The sequence below is a fragment of the Artibeus jamaicensis genome, unplaced genomic scaffold (genome assembly GCF_021234435.1).
Source record: "Artibeus jamaicensis isolate MK-2021 breed Jamaican fruit bat unplaced genomic scaffold, CSHL_Jam_final contig_311, whole genome shotgun sequence".
Lineage (NCBI taxonomy): Eukaryota > Metazoa > Chordata > Mammalia > Chiroptera > Phyllostomidae > Artibeus > Artibeus jamaicensis.
Window position 1 is genome coordinate 13,729,621 of NW_026521717.1, and position 17,981 is coordinate 13,747,601.

General features: G+C 42.4%; 1 protein-coding gene and 1 pseudogene across 1 annotated transcript in view; one reads left to right on the forward strand and one right to left on the reverse strand.

The window, feature by feature from the left end:
* The window catches only part of RALA (RAS like proto-oncogene A), a 106,221-nt gene extending 88,987 nt beyond the window's left edge, over positions 1-17,234 (reverse strand). Inside the window, exon 1 of the mRNA XM_037154194.2 lies at positions 16,973-17,234. The gene's annotated coding sequence lies outside the window, so the exon portion shown is untranslated. The remainder of the gene's footprint in view (positions 1-16,972) is intronic.
* Positions 10,740-11,080, forward strand: LOC128627035 (dynein light chain 1, cytoplasmic-like; annotated as a pseudogene).
* Positions 17,235-17,981: the final 747 nt, after the last annotated feature.

Consider the following 17,981-nt stretch of genomic DNA (forward strand, 5'->3'; position numbering starts at 1 on the left):
TGGCAAAGGAAATACACTTCCAGAAAATCCAGGGAGCTCAGAGAGTCCCAAAGAAGGTGCACCCAAGAAGGAACACACCAAGTCACATCATAATTACATTAGCCAAGATTAAAATGAAGGAGAGAATCCTAGAAGCAGCAAGAGATAAGGGGACAGTTACCTACAAAGGAGTTCCCACCAGACTGTCAGCTGATTTCTCAAAAGAGACCTTATAGGCAAGAAGGGGCTGGAAAGAAGTATTCCAAGTCATGAAATCCAAAGACCTACATCTGAGACTGATCTATCCAGCAAAGCTTTCATTTAGAATGGAAGGGCAGATAAAGTGCTTCTCAGATAAGATCAAATTCAAGGAGTTCATAATCACCAAGCCCTTATTATAGGAAATGTTAAAGGGACTTATCTAAGAAAAAGAAGATTAAAAATATGAACAGTGAAAGGATAGCAAATTCACAGTTATTAAGAACCACACCTAAAACAAAAGCAAACTAGGAGGACAACTAGATCAGGCGCAGAACCATAGAAATGAAGATCACATGGAGGGTTAGCAACAGGGGAGTGGGAGAAGGAGAAGGGGAAAAAGGTACAGAGAATAAGTAGCATAGACGGTAGGTAGAAAACAGATGGGGGAGGGCAAGAATAGTATGGGAAATATAGAATCTAAAGAACTTGAGACATGTGGTCATAAACTAAAGGGGGGAAATGGTGGGGGAGGGGGTATGCAGGGTGGAAGGGAATGAAGGGGGGAAATAGGACAGCTGTAATGGCATAATCGATAAAATATATTTTTTTAAAAAGATGGAAAAAAAAATCCAGCCTCTCACATCCCCAAAATGAGTAAAGCATATAAAAAGGTAATTCAGAATAAAACATGCAAACAACCAATGACTGTACAAAAAGTTCAAACAGTTGTAGCCAACTAAATATAACTTTCCAAATAAAGTAAAACATAAAGACAGGAATAGGTTTTGTGATGGGCTCAAGTGTTTGTTTTTTTTTAAATTCTGAAAGACCAAGACAACTACTAAAACCCCCAAGCAGCTAATAGGAATAAATGAAGAGCCCTGGCTGGTGTAGCTCAGTGGATTGAGCACGGGCCTGTGAAGTAAAGGGTTTCCAGTTGATTCCCAGTCAGGGCACATGCCTGGGCTGCAGGCCAGTTCCCAGCAGGGGACACGTGAAAGGCAACCACACACTGATGTTTCTCTCCCACTCTTTCTCCTTCCCTTCCCCTCTCTCTAAAAAGTAACAAATAAAATACTAAAAAAAAATAATAAATGAAGAGACATAGAGAATTATCTTAGTTGTAACATTTAGACACATGAAATAAGGAGACCTTGGTGACTAATAGATAGAGTGGTGCAGACTTACTGATAATCCAAGGATTAAGAGACCAGGTTTGATATCCCAGAAACCTAAGTCCTCAGAAGGTTGAGATTTTCTGTCACAGACAAAATGTCTTAGGCAGAAAGATCAGGAGAAACAGACTGTCCTCAGACTAAAAATATGGGGGTGGAGGAAGGGGAAAAAGAAGGAACAGAAAAAACGAGCATCCTGATAAATCCCTGCCATCCAGATGGCAGCACATACCAGAGGGTGAGCACTAAGGGTCTTCAAGATAGGGGACTCACTCATGCCCAACCCAAGGCTGTAGTGCATGCCAGTTTGGCAGCAAGACCCAGGGAGTAAAAGGCAATGTGGGTTCCAAAAAAAGTGGGGATGGACAACAGTCCATGGACCAAGGGTATTCACCAAATGAGTGAGAGCTCCTCAACCTAGAACAAGAAATTATTTATTAAATACCTGTAGGGAAAATGGAGTTAGTCAGGCTCCCTCACCTGGATGTCCAGGTGACAGTGGCTTGACAGTGTCCATGTGGCCTTGAGTAAGGGCCCACATGCATAGAATGAAGCTGTTATATAACCTGAAAGTCAGTTTAGCAACTTGCTGGCTTTGTGTGCACTTTTAATATATAAGGGAGTCAGGACTTTCCTGATGTGTGACATGCGGCTTGCTGCATGCAAGGATCACCCCACCCCAGAATAAAAGCATGTCAGATATTTTGATGGGCTCCACAAATTTTCTTGTTTGCCTGAATCCCATGTGATCCTGCCCGTACTTGAAAGGCTGCAGGACAACTGGCTAAGTGGCAGGATTTGTGGTGGATGGATCCATCGGGACCCCGGAGAGGGGATTAAAGGGGTGGACAGCCACAGGATTGTAATATTCGGTGGCAGGGCTCCTAGCAGCTTGGGCTAGGGAGCCCAAGGACTGGCCCCAAATTAGTGGCACACCCAACATAGTAAAGAAGGCTCTGTGGGTAGTAGGGGAGATCCTGGGGAAAATCAAGTGCCCAGGCGGCCATGCACTAGGTGTTTCTTACAGCTTTGCTAGCTGTGATGGAGACAATACTTCTTGATGCAGCAAAATTAAAAGAGCTCCGAGAGGAAGAGGTGACTGCACTCCATGATGCAGCGAAGTTATATGAACTCTGAGGAAGAGAATAAGCCCTGGAGGCCCAGATCTGAGCCCTGGAGGAAGACCTCCGAACAGTGGAGCCACAGTGATCCCCCCTCCCAGTTGTACTGAAGGAAAAGGAGGGGGAAGAGGAACTGAGTACCCTGTGGGCTCATCCAGTAGATACAGAAGATGAAATTGCAGCAGCCTATGGCTACTGAGGGAAGTTCTGATCTGGGGAGTCCGTGGTCCTCTTTCCCTCCCCCACTCCGCACAGACTTGGAACAAAGTTGCTGGGAGTCACTGGGCTGGAGAACAGCAGTCCAGGCCTGGTGCTCTGGTGGCAGTGGTGCCGGTGCCTAGAAAGCTTCGCTCCAGGAGTGCTGATAGGGGAGGGGGTGCCAGCAGAGCCCACTGCTTCAGTGGAGGGGAGGCAGCAGCAGGCCGGAGGGAAAGTTTCTGGAGCCCCTGGCATCCCTCAGCCAAAAAAGTGAACCCGTGCAGGTGACTAGGACCTAGATGTGGTCCCTACAAATTTCCAGCAAGTCCTAGCTTTAGTTGATATACGGTGCAGAATGTATCCTCCTGTATGGAAACCTTGAGAAGTTTCCAGGGCCTAAGGCCTCTACCGATGATTATGGGGGGCACAGTGCACCCCATACAGCTCTCCCTGGGTATTGGACAATTGCCCACTGTGAATACAGTTTATGTGTCCCCAATTCCTAAGTATATCCTGGGTATTGATGTGCTCCAGGAGTGTGGCTGCAGACTATTGTGGGGACGTTCTGCTTGCAAGTGGGAGTGGTAAAAGCTATTTTGCAGGGGCATGCTAAGCACCCCTGCATTCAGTTGCTGCTCCCCACTGCAGATGATGGCAGTAGAAGACCATGTGGTCTACTGTAACAGCTTGGGGGTTACGTGTCACCTTATCAGAGGTATAGGAAGTCTGTGAGACAAAAACATTTCCAGAGGACTGTGGGAACCACTGGACAGGTAATGCAGAGATGAATACTGCTGACCCAATGGCAGGTTGATGTGATTGGACCCCTACCTAGTTCAGAGGGGTATAGGTATGCAATCACATGTGTGGACATGGCCACTGGACTCTTGGCTGCATACCCTGCCCGCCACCTGGATCAGAAAGTGGTCATTGCAGCACTAGAGCACTTTTGCGCTGCTTATGGGTGACCCAGGTCCAGTGGAAGGGTCACTCTACGGGACTGCTGCTCCAATTCACTTACAAGTACAGACTAAAGATGCTTTGCGGAAACCAGGCATGGGAAAACAAGGAAACATTATGTTGCCTGCATCTGAGGGCCTGGAGCGTGGACAAATGGCCACGTGGATCTGGCCTTTGGAGAGAAAAGCCCCGCTGCTATATGCATTGGGTGGTTCCCTGGGGACAAGAGGTGGAGAGAAATTTGCAAATACTGCCCTGGGTAATTGAGACATGACCCCTAGTTTTCCGAGCAACATACCCAGGGCCAGCAGACCATGAAATGCTTCTCCCTGGCACCTTTGTGATATTCTTATGGCCCATTATGAGTTCTCCACGGTTATTCCAAGTAGATGCTGAACCCCTAGCCAAGGTGCAAAAGGGTTCCAAGTAACACATTAATTGACAGGGTACATACCTATGCCTCAGTGGCTAACCAATCAGCATGCTGGATCTACACTGAAATCCCCCTTAGCATGGCTGTCAGCCTCCCATGGCACATCTCTCCAGCTTCTGTCTCAAATTCGACTTGGTTACAACACAAGTGAAACAGTGCACAGTCCTTGTGGAAAGCTACCTTGACTGACATCTACACTGGGGCAGAGTAGCGGTATGACCGACCCCAGCTGTTAGCCAGCTACTCCATATGGAATGACTTGGGGTGGCTCATGGCTGAGGCCATGGAGTGGGCTAAACCAGCCCCGCTCTGTACTGAGAACCTCAAAGGCCAAGGCCAAGAGGGCTGAACTCTGATGTGTCAGAAGCACACTTTCAAGCATTACTATGAAGTGCCAAATAACATGTGGGCTGCAGTTCCCTCAGGGGCCCTCTAGGCATATGGCTCACATGGGTGCCTTACTTGTCTGGGAACTGGAGTGGCCATTGTACCTGAGGGTGCCCTTATTTGCCTGTCTCCTAGTTGCTTACTGCTGTAGTCTATACTGCTGTTGTGGTATACAGGTGCAGGGCTCTGCCCTCCTCGCCAAGGGACCTTCACAAAACACATCCTCGAGTAGACTGTATGATGAAGAACCTGAAGGGGTGGATTGTAGAGAAAATGGAATCAGTCAGGCTCCCTCACCTGGATGTCCAGGCGACTATGGCTTGGCAGTGTTCATGTGGCCTTGAGTAAGGGCCCACATGTGTAGAATGAAGGAAGCCCTGTTATATAACTGAAGGTTAGTATTGGCACCTTGCTGGCTTTGTGTGCACTTAGTATATAAGGAAGCAGGGACTTCCTGATGTGCAACATGTGGCTTGTGGCGTGTATGGACTGCTCCACCTCAGAATAAAGGCATGTCAGACATCCTGATGGGCTCTACAACTTTTCTTCTGTCTGCCTGAGTCCTGTGTGAACCTGCCCACAGGTTCACAGCTGCAGGACAACAACCCAACTACCATCACTTCTAGCATGGTGAAAATGGACAACAGGCCATGAACTGAGAATTGCAGAACTTCTTAGAGAAGCTCCCCAGCATATGTGACAACAAATTAATAAATATCCTACTGAGCATTCCTGGGAAGGGAAATATTAGAATGGCAGAGATAGACAATGAGATGTGAACTGGGAGTTCACACAAGCACCCAGATAAACTTGAATAAGCATCTACAGAAAATATGCTACTTGAACTTTCTGCGTGACTCGGATGGCAGTGAAATGAAAACTCCAAAAGTTGGGAGACTGAGCACTGGTGTGTGCCTATAGTTGCATGTGTGCAGGATACTGGGCCAACACCTGATCCCACACCAACACATCACTTCCAGCCAGAGAACTAGGTCTTGATAAATGAATCCTGCAGAAAGAATCACCTCAAAGTCCCTACAAACCACCTCAAAGTCCCTAGGGTCCAGAACCTACAAACTTGTCTAGAACCATGCCACAGGTGTGTACTCTAGATCATCCCAATGGATAACTTCATCTACAAACTTGCCTTGACAAATGACCTATAGACACAAAGACCCCAGCCATAACCACATCAATGCAAGATGAGCCTAATTCATTTGCAAACACAAAAGCCACTTAAAACTAAGAAAGCCTAGAGGAGGAGCCCTTAGATTTTAATAGACCTATAGCAGCTTTAGCCTAGTGGTCACTCTGTGGCATCTATTACTGGCTGAATAAAGACTACAATGGAGTTTGGAAGAACTGTGTGGAGAAGTGTGAACAAAACTCAGGACTATCTGCATAAACTGGGGAAGCATGGAGCAGTTTTAACCTTGCTTGTACTTTGTTGCTGCCCACCAAGAAACTAAACCTTTCCTGCCTTTTACCACATTTGTCTCCATTAAGCATCTCTTACCATAGATAGTGAAGGACTGCAGTCTTTGAAAGGCACATCCATAGCTAAATTAACATACAAACATACACATTTGTATATCCACAGAGAAGATAATATAATAAAGCAATCAACATATCTATTGAAAACACATAATACTGCTATTTCACATTGTTCTGGAGATATTAATCAATGCAATTAGGTAAGATAAACAATGAGGGTCATAAACATTGGAGAAGAAAAGGATAATATTTCTATCTACAGCTGACCTGACAGTATATCTGGATTTAAGAGAAGCAATGATTTAACTCAAAGAATAAGGATTCAGCATGGTAGCAGTAAATCTCCACAAATTAGCTAATACTGATATACATGAATAATAACCAGTTAGAAGATAGATTGGTTAGAAAACTATAATGCAACAAAAAAAAATAAAATTTTTATGAATAAACCTAAGTGTTCAAAACTTATATGAAGATTTAAGAAAATGAAGACATCACTCTAAGTCAAGATGTCTCAAGACCATTAATATATCAGTTCTAAGTTAAATTATAAGTTTGATGTGGTACCAATAAAAATGAGCTTTTTAACGAACTTAGACAAATTGATGCTAAAGTTCATATGGAAAGGTAAAATATGCAAGAATAGCATTAAAAACAACAAAAAAAAGGAGCTAAAATGACAGGTTAGTCCTACCAGATATTAAATCATTCTATAAAGTCTCTATGATTAAGGGAGTGTAGTAACTGGTACATGAATAGCTAGGCAATCCAACAGAATAAAATACACTGAACTCCACATAGAAATCTTTTACACGACACTAAGGGGGAAAGGGTTTTTTTGTTTTTTAAAGAAATGGCATTGGACAACTGGATCATCATATGAAAAAAGATAAAATTAGATGCATTCTCACACCATATACCAAAATATACTCCAAATGGATCAGAGAACTGTGAAAAAATGAGACACTATTAGCACTAGAAGAAAGAGTAGATCAATTCCTTTATAACCTGGTAGGGAAAGGCTTTCTAACCATAACTAAAAATCCAGATGTGATAAATTTAATATATTTGGCTACTCAAGAAAAAAACTTTTGCATAGCAAAAACAAAAACCCACCATAAGCAATGCCAAAGGATGAGTGGGCAAAATATTTGCAACATACGTCAAAGTTAAATGGCTAATATTTTTAAATATAAAAAAACTTTTAAAATCTGAGGAAATAAAGACAAAAATTATTCAGAAAACAGACAATATGACACTTCTGGCCAAGATGGAGGCATAGGTAGGCACGCTGTGCCTCTTTGCACAACCAAAATAAGGACAACAACAATTTAGAAACAAAAACCAACCAGTACCAACAGCAAATTGAACTGTATGGGAAGTCCAAACACCAAGGATTTAAAGTAAACACATTCAACCCGACCAGTAGGAGGGGTGGAGTAGTGCTCAGCAAAAAAAACAGTGGCTGGGGATGGATTGTGCAGGGGCGGGGCACACAAGGTGGCTGGCAGTCCCACATTTACATGCAGATAAACCAGGTGAAACTGGGGAGCGAGAAAGTCTGCGCAACCCAGGGTCCCAGTTCGGGAAAATAAAGCCTCAAAACCCCAACTGAAAACACTTGTGGGGGTTAAAGTGCCAGGAGAAACTCCCAGCTGCACAGGAGAGTTTGTTGAAAGGACCCACAGGGTCCTAGAATGTACACAAGCCCACCCACCGGGGAATCAGCACCAGGAGGGCCCAATATGCTTGTGGGAAGTGGGGGAAATGACTGAAATCTGGCAGAGAGTGGAGCAAGCACCAATGTTCCCTCTCACACCCATCCCCCACATACAGCATCACAACCCAGCCAGGTCTGTTATCCAGCCCTGGTGAATACCTAAGGCTCCACCCTTGACTACCTAACAGGCGAGTGAAGACCAAAAAAATTGCCCAAATGAAAGAACAGATCAAAGCTCCAGAACAAATACAACTAAGTGATGAAGAGATAGACAACCTATCAGATGCATAGTTCCAAACACTGGTAATCAGGATGCTCACAGAATTGGTTGAAGTTGGTCGCAAATTAGATGAAAAATGAAGGCTACACTACGTGAAATAAAGGAAAGTGTACAGGAAACCAATAGTGATGGGAAGGAAACTGGGACTCAAATCAATGGAGTGGACCAGAAAGAAGAAAGAAACATCCAATCAGAGAAGAATGAAGAAACAAGAATTCAAAAAAATGAGGAGAGGCTTAGGAACCTCCAGGACATATTTAAACGTCCCAACATCCGAATTATAGGGATACCAGAAGAAGAGCAACAAGTGGAAAAGTTGTTTGAACAAATAATAAAGGAGAACTTCCCCAATCTGGCAAAGGAAATAGACTTCCAGGAAATCCAGGAAGCTCAGAAAGTCCTAAAGAAGTTGGACCCAAGAAGGAACACGCCAAGTCACATCATAATTACATTAGCCAAGATGAAAATGAAGGAGAGAATCCTAGAAGCAACAAGAGATAAGGGGACAATTACCTACAAAGGAGTTCCCATCAGACTGTCAGCTGATTTCTCAAAAGACACCTTGCAGGCAAAAAGGGGCTGGAAAGAAGTATTCCAAGTCATGAAAGGCAAGGCCTTACATCCAAGATTGCTCTATCCAGGAAAGCTTTCATTTAAAATGGAAAGGCAGATAAAGTGCTTCCCAGATAAGGTCAAGTTAAAGGAGTTCATCATCACCAAGTCCCTATTATATGAAATGTTAAAGGGATTTATCTAAGAAAGAGAAGATAAAAATACATACAGTCAAATGACAACAAACATACAGTTATTAACAACCACAAATGAAACAAAAGCAAAAACAAACTAAGCAAACAACTAGAATAGGACCAGAACCACAGAAATGGAGATCACATAGAGGGTTATCAGCAGGGATGTGGGAGGGGGAGAGGGGAAAAAGGTACAGAGAGTAAGTAGCGTAGATGGTAGGTAGAAAATAGACAGGGGGAGGGTAAGAATAGTAAGGGAAATGTAGAAGTCAAAGAACTTACAAGTATGACACATGGACATGAACTAAAGGGGGGGAAATGTGGGTGGGAGATGGGAGAGGGTGTGCAGGGTGGAGGGGAGTGAAGGGACAAAACAGGACAACAGTAATAGCATAATCAATAATATATATTTAAAAAAGAAAATAGACAATATGAAACACACTATTTTAAAATGCTAAGAAATGGCCCCTAAACATACAAAAATGTTCAATTCATTGGTACCAAGAAGAATACAAATTTCAACTTCACCAAGACATCATTTCTCACCCATGAGAGTGGCAGAAATAAGAGCATGGCAACATACTCTGTTGGTCAGACTGTGGCACTTTTTCCTCCCTTTGCTTTCTTTCTTTTTATTTTTTCCTTTTTTGTTCTTCTATAATACAAAAAATATAGGGTATGGCAGGATAAATAGTGCTGGAAGGAGAAAACGTGGGTGGTGAGCACAATACAATATGCAGATGATGTATTATGGACCTCAGTTCTTGAGCTAGGCAAAAAACAAACAAAAAATTCAAAGCCAGGAACTCAAATTATAAGAAAGTTTATTTAGAAAGTTACAGAGGTAGTAAAAGTGAGCCACAGAAGAAATGGGCTAAGGAAACAAGTCACAGAGGCAAAGAAGGGGCCCTGGAGCACAGGAGAGAGGAAGGCCAAAGTGTGAGAAGGGAAAGGAAAGGTGGGGCATGCTCCTGGGAGAGAGAGCACCAAGACTGTGGTACTCCTGTACCCTACTGCTAGAATTCAAAATAGTACAACTGCATATGCAGAGGAATTTGGCAATGTCTAATAAATATCATACACGCATTTATGTTGAAGATGTACCTCCAACAATACGAAAACACATATGGTATGCAAAGTTTTTCATTATAACATCATTTGTAATAGAAAAATATAGGAAAATACTTAAATGTCCAAGTATAGAAGAATGGTTGAATAACCCATGATACGTACAATGGAGTGCTCTGCAGTTTAAATGAAAGTTATTTACTGTATCAGTTTTTTCAAGTAGCCTCGAAATTATTAGGACATAAATACATATTAAGTTGTTTGGACCTAACTATTTAAGAAATTAAACTATTATGTGTTTCTTTTGACCTAAGGATGCTGTGAAAAAAATAACTGACATAACAAGGCTGCCACAAACTGAGAAAGTTTGTTTTGATAAATGCCTGTGAAGATTTTTTTAAGAGTGTATGTATATGTAGTGATAAGGTTACTGTAGATTGTGGTTAATAAAATTTATAATAGGCACATGAAGTCACTGTCCATAATATAGGAAGAGCTGTAATAGACTTTATGGTAGCACATAAAAGGAGCAACTAGCCCAGTCTTGAGAGTTGCTTTTCATTGGTTTTGTTTCTTTTTGCAGAAGAGTGTCAAAAGAAAGAATACAATCAAGATACACTTTTTGGAGACATATAGCTTAACTTGAGTTCTGAAGTACCAGTAAGAGTATACTAGACTAGGGGAAGAAGTGGCTATAATCACAGGAAGAGGAAATGGGGGACTGAGAAAAATACTAGATTCCAGAAGCTTGGAATTATGGGAACCAATATCCTGGGAGGAGAAAAAGAGGTGAGGCTATGGGTTAAAGGAAGGAATAGGTCTTGAAGGTTCTACATATGGAAGTAAAGATAGAGATGCACCAGGGCTTCAGTAGCAATGGCTTCCCCCTCTAGGTGTGAGCTTCACCAGCCTCTCCCCCAGAAGACTGCTGCAGGTGGCCAGCACCTGCTCTACTGTAACCATGTGTCACCAAATACATGTGCAAACAAAAGGTGGTGATCAAAAATGTTGATATGCCGAGGAGATGCAACAGGACTCCATGGAATGTGCTACTCAAGAGAAAGCTTCCCCTATGTTATACTGGAAAAATATAACATAGAGAAGGATATTGTGGCCCACATTAAAAAGTCTGACAAGAAGTACAAACCCACCTGGCACTGCATTGTGGGGCGGAACTTTGGCAGTTGCATGACATGAATCCAAACACTTCATCTATTTCTACCTGGGCCAAGTGGCCATTCTTCTGTTCAAATCTGGTTTAAAAGTGGACTGTACCACACCCCCAGTGTTCCATCCAAAAATGAGGATTGCAGCCTAAATTCCAAATACCAGAGACTGAAATCTTTAGTCTTGCCCAAACGAACACCTTGATCTTGAACCTTTCTTGTGTTGATTTGTACAGGGCATTCCCTATACTCAACATTTATAACCACATTTGTTGTGGTTATAAAACAATTAGTAAAACAGCTTATATTTGTATTTATTTTCTATTCCATACCTCTCTGCTCCATGTTCATCCTCCTCAACATCCATTCCTTTCCCAAAAAAATAAATGTTGGAGAACTTAAAAAAAAAAAGGTAAGTAAAGATAAAAGGAGTTTGGATTTTATTAATGGGCAAGAAGGAGCTGCAAAACGTTTTAAGCAGGGCAGTATGATGACTGGTCTAAACAAGTGTGGAGAAAAGAGGGGGAGGTGATGGTAGCAGGGAGCAAACAGAGGCTAAAAGGTTGCTGCAGTAATCCGGTGTAGATCTAAGACAGAGCAGCTGAACCGAATTTGCAATCATTCAGTGGTGTAGAAAGCTCTATTTTCAATGCATTACTGTGCTAGCTACTCAACTGCTTAAGAACGGAGAAGCAAGAGAGCTTGTGGTTTAGATAATCACAATCATGATCTTTGAGAAAATCTGGGATCTTTGCCTCACCTTTACAATGCAGTTGGGAGTAGAAGCCATTTCACAATCTTGCTGTTTTATTCTTCAAGGCGATACTGTCAAACCCTGATATTTGGCTTCAATAAGTGAATTTAGCAATGAAACTTGGCCCCACATTTCAAAGAGATTATGTGTGTCAAGGGTTATACCTACTGCATCTCATACAGGACACCAGCTGTGAAAGCCTTTAAGAATAGTATTATATAAAAATAGACACAAAGATCAATGGAACAGAATAAAGCTCAGAAATAAACCCACACCTTTAAAGTCAATTAATATTTGACAGAGGAAGCAAGCACATACAATGGGTTAAAGACAGTGTTGGGAAAATTAGGTAAGTCCAGAAAAATGACATTAGACGTCACACAAAAGAATAAATTGAAAATGAATTAAATACTTAAACATTAAACTTGAAACCATAAATATCCTAGAAGAAAACAGAGGCAGCAAAATCCTGGACATTCCTCATAGCAGTATTTTTTTCTGATTTACCTCCTCAGGCAAGGTTAACAAAGGAAAAAATAAATGAGACTATATCAAACTAAACTTTTTGCACAGCAAAGGAAACCATCAACAAAAATCAAAAGACAACCCACTGAATGGAAGAGCATATTCACTGATATATCTGGATAAGGGGTTAATATTCAAAATTTATAAAACTCAACACACACATACACAAAATCCAATTAAAAATGGACAAAGAATCTGAATAGACACTTCTGCAAAGAGGACACACAGATAGTTGATATATGAAAAGATGCTCAATGTCACTCATCATCAGAGAAATGCAACTGAAAACCACAATTAAATATCACCTCACTCCTGTCAGAATGGCTATCATCAATAACTCAATAAACACAGCAAGTGCTGGTGAGGATGTGGAGAAAGGGGAACCCTTTTGCACTATTGGTGGGAATGCAAATTGGTGCAGACATTGTAGAAAGTAGTATGGAGTTACCTGAAAAAATTAAAAATGAAACTGCTTTACGACCCAGTGATTCCACTTCTGGGAATTTATTCAAAGAAACCTGAAACACTAATTCTAAAGTATGTAAGTACTGAACCCCTATGTTCAGTGCAGTGTTATTACAAGAGCCAATATTTGGAAACAGTCCAAGTGTCCACTAGTAGATGAATGGACATAACAACTATGGTAAATTACACAATGGAATACTACTCAGACGTTAGAAAAGAAAAGAAAAGAAAAGAAAAGAATAGAGAAGAGAAGAGAAGAGAAGAGAAGAGAAGAGAAGAGAAGAGAAAAGAAAAGAAAAGAAAAGAAAAGAAAAGAAAAGAAAAGAAAAGAAAAGAAAAGAAAAGAAAAGAAAAGAAAAGAATTTTACCCTTTGCAACAGTATAGACAGACCAGGAGAACATTATGGTAAGTGAAATAATCCAGTGAGAAAGACAAATATCATATGATTTCATTCATATGTGTAATCTAATGAACAAACTGAACAAGTAAAATAGAGACTGAGATATAGCAGGCTGACAGCCCTGGGGGGTCGGGGTCCCCAACCCCCAAAGTTGCAGGAATATGGGCATATATACCACAGTGTGGTGACTGTGGGGACAGAGGGTAGAGGTCAAAGAGGGCATAATAGGAACAAATGAAAAAAGGCAATAAAAACCATTTTTAAAAGAATAGTATTTTATGGAAATGTGCTTTTTTGGCTTGTACAGACTACCCTCTTGACATTGAGGAATTAGGTCTTCACCTCCAGGTATATTTAAATCAAAAGTACAAATTCTCTTCTAAAATTTACTCTCAAGTCTTTTAAAAACTAAGAGCTTTAATTTCATTTTTTTCTATATTATAGTGAAATCCTAATGAATGAAATAAAGTGTCTTAGGGCTAAAAAGGAAACACAGGATAACTGTTACTAGTGAGGGCTTGATAATGAGCTGTTTTTTTTACATAGACCTATGTACTTAAAAAAAGAAAGAGTGGAACACATCTGTCTGAATTAAGCCCATTTAAAAGTGTTTTTTGATACACCAAGGTTGAGGGTTTGATACCCGGACAAGGCACATACAAGAAACAAGCAATGAATAAATAAGTAAGTAGAACAATAATTGATGTTTCTCTCTTTCTTCCTCTCTAAAATCAATAAATCAAATCAATCAAAAACTGCACAGGTTTGGAAAGAGTGAAGAGAATTCTTCTAGCACCAAATAGCAATTAGACCTTCCAAGAGTTTTACCCTCTTTAAGCCTCCATATTAAACCCAAAGAGAAAAAGATACATGGTATAAAATGGTAAAAACAGACCCAGTACACCTTAGCTTCTTTTACCGTTCTTCCCAATTCCCCACAACCTCTCTCCCATCTCAGTTAGTGACAGATAAACCAATACCCATTCAGGAAAGGCTAGTACAAAAGTTTTCAAAAGTCCTGTCAAACCTCAAATATTGATACTTCAGAGGTAAAAAGCAGTCATCAAACACCAGAGTCAAGTTCCTAATACTCTTTTTCCACAATGTTTATACGAACAATGCCTAATCACTATTTTCATCACCCCACACATAGAAAGTGGTAACACTGTGTTTGTAGGCACACAGGAGATAAACAGAAGAGTGGCTGCTGCTTTGGGCCACCACCTGGCTAAAGTTACTAGTAACCCCAGCCCCCACATGACCAAATGCTGAGATCAGAATCTCATTTTCCTCAACCTTTTAGGATTAACTGCAATCACCAACACTCTCAGAAATCTTTACTTTCAAATCCAGACTGCTACACACTAGCTACCTAGACACCTATAAATAACTTCACTTAGTAAAGTGTAGGAAAACTACCTCTCTTGCAGAGGCATTATTCAGATTAGAAATAATATAAGCAAAGCTTTTATCAAAGGACTAGGCAGGCAATCAATGTATAAGGACTATTATTATCAGGAGGGTTGATGAATTCAAAAAGAGAAATCTGACTTCTCTATAGTGGTAATGTGAATGAGGTAAGAAATTGCAGGAGAGAGATCTCCTTAGATGTCTAAGAATCAAAACATTTTATAAAACAGTGGAAACCATATACTGTCTCCTTACTTCTGCAAAATCATAACTTTTTTTCTCATCAACAGCCTCTTACTCTAGTGTTTTTAAAGTGGTTTTCTTTGCCACCCCACTAGTAAAGACTACTAGTACATATTACACTGACACACAAATACGAGAAATGATTCTGGTACATTTATTTACCTTCTGTAGAAGCTAAGCTAGGAAAACCAGTGTGGACCACCACCAATTTGTAAGGGAAAGAAGATAACAGCACTCTTCTATCTGGACCTCCCTGAAGTGAACATAACCCAACTGTCTATAGATAAAAATTGTCCTCCCCAACAAATGGTAGACAAGATTTTCCTATAATTAGCCCTTTTCCCCTGAAGGTCCTGTGAAGAAAGTGTTGAATGAAGAATTGCTTCAAAATAGACAATACAGATGACTGCACACTCAGCAGTCACTCTAGAGAGTGACTGCACACTCTAGAGAACAGCATCTGGGTCTCTGAAAAAAATATGAATGTAGTTATTGGTAAATTATGCCAAGGTCATACTGGATGCCACAGGATTTTCACAGGATGCCACATATTTCACTTTGGTGATTCACCTCATTCTCTAAACGGTGGTAACTCAACCCAAACTTAAACCTACTATCACCAGGAAATCATTGCTTGATAATTTTGGACAAACATGCTCAAGTAGTAAACCTTTAACACTATACAAATTATTATAATACTCAGACATAATGCCCCAAATATAATTTTAACGTCTCAGGGGATGATAGAGTTTTGGAAGGACAGCAAAGAATTCTTCTTAAAATGTTCTTTGACCATGCTAAAGAACAGACAGACAAAGTCTGTATGTGTCAGGAAACTGTAATAAAAATATAAACCAAAAGACTCTAGCCCAATAAAATGACTCCTGGAAGGCAACTGTGAGCTCACCTACACTTTCACTCATTCAATGAAGAAATGAATGAATGGCCCCACCCCCAGTAGCTCAGTGGGTTAAGAGGATCATCCCAATACACAAAGGTCAAGGGTTCCATACTTGGTCAAGGCACATACAAGAAGCAATCAATGAAGCCATAAAAAAGTGGAACAACAAATCTATGTTTCTCTTCCCCCGACCTTTCTCTCTCTAAAAATCAACAAATAAAATTTAAAAAAAAAGTAATGAATAACTTCTATGTTCTAGATCACATCACCTCAAAACACAAAGATGAGTAAGACATGGCTTCTGCGCTGAAGAAATTCAAAGTCTAAAAATAACGTTTTAGAGTCAGAGTCATTTTACAGTAATATAGTATTAGTAAAGATAGAAAAACATAAACTAGCTTAAAATTAATGCCTTCTACTGTGAGTTTACTAAATGAAATTTGTTATCCAATTTTTGGAACACGATTAAAGTTGTGATTTTCTTCCAGGACAGGAATTAACTTGTAACACCTGCTTTATAAAGGTTCCCCACCACCACCAAACTCCATTTGTAAATTAGGTGTTTTTTTGCTTGACATGTAGGGCGTGGCATTGGAGTTCTCACACAACTTCCATGACACCTGGAGGAGCTTCCACAAGTCTGGACATTCTGGTTTCCAAAGCAAAGGCCAGTTAACTCCTTAATTCTCCTTAAACCTTAAAACAACACTGCGAGGTCACCGCCGCCCACTTACACGCGTATACTAGACTAATGCATACAAATCACACCTTCCACTTCTGGAAAACCTCTAGGAACGAACTACAGAGAAAACACCCCTCAGTCAAAATATCTATATTCTCCTTTTTAGGGGCTGGATTACCCAAATATGTGTCAAACCTGTGCAAGAAGCCCAGTTCGGTGCGGAAAATCTAATGACTTCAGTCTGAAGCCATTTAGGAAAAAGCCATTTCTTTAACTGACACAAAACCCTGATGAAGATGCTTCTAAAAACCAAATGCTGTACAACAGCCAAAGAGTTGAAAGAAAGGGAAGGAGGGGAAAGGGGCGGAATGAGGCGCTCGGACTTCCGCTGTGGGGTCCCGGGCACCGCCCAGGAGGGGGTCTCCGACCGTAGGGCCGGAGATGGGTGATGTGCCGACGGGGCCAACTTGGAGGGGTGCCGGGAGCGGGGGACTTCGCTGTAGTCGCCTGCCCTCGGAGGTGCACTCGCCCTCCTAGCAGCGAGCACGGCACCCCGGATTCCATCCCGGGCTCGCCCCGGGCAGAACGCGGGGCGTGAAATCACCCTAGCAAGCCCAGCACCTGGGCCTCGAGCGCCCCCCACCCCAGCCCTCCATCGCTCACCTGCACAGCACACGAGTCCACCGCCCCGCGGGCACCGGAAACCGCACTGAGCTAGCTCGAGCGAAGAGTCCTTGGCCCCAGTCTGGAAGGTTCCGCGCCGGAGCAACAGAGAAGGAATCCGACGGGCGGCGGCGGAGCTTGGGAGTGGGTGGAGGAGGAGGAAGATCGGGAGGAGGCAAGCTCAGGACGCCCAGCTCACAAGAGTTCCACCCACCTCCAGGCCGCTCTGCAGCAGCAACCGCAGAGCACTTCCGGGGCGCTGGGGAACGGGGCGGGCCGGAGAAGGAGGGACTTCCTGTTTTGGGGCGTAGCCGAGAGTGTTAGGGACCCAGCTGAGGAACAAAGATTGAGGGGCGGGGGCTATCCAGCACGTACCTTTTGCGTGCTGTGGCCTGACTCTGTTTTCAGTCGGGTGGCCCCAACGTTAGGTCTCGGCGCAGGGAAAGATGAAATCACGTCCCAGGAACCCGGTAGTGGCTGCGGCCTCGCGGAGTTTCCTGGATCTCGGCGTCGCAACGTCCTTTCTTCTGGGAGCCAAGAGAGGGTTTTTGGGGAAAGGAGCGGAGGCCTAAAGACGCCATCTTGCTTCTACGGAGTAGCTACTTCTCTCCTGGGGCGTCCTACGGTAGAGTTCGCTGCGTTCTGCGGCGGGGTCCGGAGTGGAGCCGGCGGCGTGCCTAGTCGCTGGCTGAATTCTAGGAGATGGGTCAGTCGCCTCTCCTGACTAGAGGGTCTCGGAGGCTGCCCGGGATCTCACATTGAACTGTTGTGAGAAGTCGCCTCCTTGGATGGTCTAGAGCCTATTGTGAAGGGGCTGGAGCCTCCTAAGACACTGCAGGTGTGGTGCGACACCGAGATCATCCTGCGGCCCCATCCCGTGATTTGGTAGCCGGAATTAGAAGTAGTTCCACCAAATTAGTTGCTTTGTTTAAATCATTACACAGGTTCGCAATAGATCATTTGCCTAACATTTGTTAGCAGCTTCAGAGCCCAATCTCTCGACTACACC